Genomic DNA, 2,110 nt, shown 5'->3' with positions numbered 1-2,110 from the left:
ATTAATTCAGAGATTGCAGTGCTTTTGGATGATAATTATGAACATGAACCCCAGATCTATCTAAATTTATATTCAGCACAGTATTAAAATCACCAACAATTATGAATTGATCATGGTCTGTTACATTATTCATCAATAACGTGGGGTCAGGGTGCCTACCCTGTGAAAATTATTGTAATGAAAAATAAATAAATATATATTTTATCACCATGCTCTACCAGCTGAGCTACAAAGGACCACAGCTATTGGAGTGATGCATGCTAAATTCAGAGGATGTTAAACCCACAAGTTAACAAAAGTGGTGGAAACATGTTACGAGATAACCTCACAAGAATACATTTACAGCATAGCATCAAAGACAAGTAAAATTACACTAAATTCTCACTTTTCTTTCACGTTAAGAAAAACTTTGATTTGGCTCCTGGTGTCTGGCCCAACTGAACAGAGTGTAAATGTTCAGACATGGTGAATTCTGAAGATGTCCCTTCTTTTAGAACCAAAGTGGACTTGAAACAAAGTACACTAAAAGCTTTCGTATTGGAAGCAATGACACAGGAAATGACAAGTTTCACATTCACAGCCTTTGAAAGAATTGTCCATTTGACTGGAAATTGATCTTGTCTCAAAGAAATCGTGAGAATATTTGCCACTGTCTGTGAATCAATGATTTTCTCAATGCCTACACCCTAAGAAGTTTTTACTAAATCGTAGATGTAAAAGTTTTCATCAAACTTGATGAAATACACAGAGGGTTTGGCCTCAACCTGATGGATAACCATGCCAGTGCTTTTGCCACCATCCTCTTTGGCATATTCCACATGTTTGCTAAAAAGGCTATCCACCACTTCTCCAGGCTCTCTCTCACTGCTGGAAGCGAGTCATTTGAATCAGGCATTATTCAGAGATCTCCCTCTTTGTAGTCATCCAAGAGCTGGTACATGTACAAAACAGGGTCCTTTTCGTAAGAGATGTAGAACCATGTGTTCATGCTAGCACCATGACCCTCCACTCCTCCTTTGGTCCTTCATCTTGCTCAAACATGTTTGCCTATCATGATTCTGCTAGCTGGGCATCACTGACACGAGCTGGAGCAACTCGGTCTGGAAAAACCTCCAGGCCTTGCACCCTCTCGTCTTTGTGAAGCTCAAGTCCATAGATACACTCGAATCCATCATACTTGATCAGGTAGAGAGAGGGGTTGACAGGAACTTGGTCGAGAACTGTTCCTTTCCACTGGGACACCTTGGTGTCTTCCTTCCACTGGTGCGTTATCCTGCAACCCACTATGTTTAGTCTGGGTTGGGCAATAGGCTTGCTTGGATCAACATTATTCTTCTGCTTCTTGTGGGAATTTTTCTTCTTGATCAGATTTGCAGATATCCCAGTATTCTCCCTATCAGCTCTGGGGCGCTGGCCTGGCGTCTTACCAAATGGGGGTTTCATTGATATACATGTAGGTGAGCAGCTAGGCTATAGGGTGACAATGTCTCTACTAGGGAATCAGGAGAGAGCGGGACAGGATGGAGGTGGTGGCACTAGGTGGGAGGATCACTCCCATCCATTGCAGGAAAACTGACTGTGGCATTTCAGACTCGAATAGGGGTATCTAAACATTTTGGGAGCCTTGCCACTAGCCTAATAGGCTCTTTCCCGATGAATTGTAAATCAATTACTTTGTCCCCTCTCGCTTTTCCTCCAGCTCCAATTGCTCCATTTGGAGATAACCCAAACGCTATGACCGAGTCCACCAGTCTGCATGATGAAATTGATTTCTGAACTAGTACTTTCCAAATGTGATGTGATCTGGTACAAAATGTGCAAGGAGGCCAGGGGAAAGGCAGCCAGGGGGGAAAGGCAGCCATGATTTGTGCATGCGTGTTTCTACCTTATACTGCAAGTTAACGGACGCCAAAAGGCAGGCAGAGAGCTTCACTGCCTTTCATGTGTCAATATGTCCCATTAATTTTCATTGCACTCAAATAATAAATGCACATGCGTATTGGCATGAAAAAAGTAATTGGATAGGCAGAGCTTGCTCCTGCATATGGATGTCACAAGTCATCTGCCGCCTTTTGGTGGTTACGTTAATTTTACTGCTAGCTAAAGTACG

At 42.5% G+C, this 2,110-nt stretch overlaps 1 pseudogene; it reads right to left on the bottom strand.

Moving 5' to 3' along the window:
• Positions 1-622: 622 nt before the first annotated feature.
• LOC121552874 lies at positions 623-1,443 on the bottom strand (annotated as a pseudogene).
• Positions 1,444-2,110: the final 667 nt, after the last annotated feature.

This window comes from Coregonus clupeaformis, chromosome 36, assembly GCF_020615455.1.
Source record: "Coregonus clupeaformis isolate EN_2021a chromosome 36, ASM2061545v1, whole genome shotgun sequence".
Classification (NCBI taxonomy): domain Eukaryota; kingdom Metazoa; phylum Chordata; class Actinopteri; order Salmoniformes; family Salmonidae; genus Coregonus; species Coregonus clupeaformis.
The sequence above is the reverse complement of the archived record's forward strand: the minus strand, read 5'-3'. Positions and strand labels throughout refer to the sequence as shown.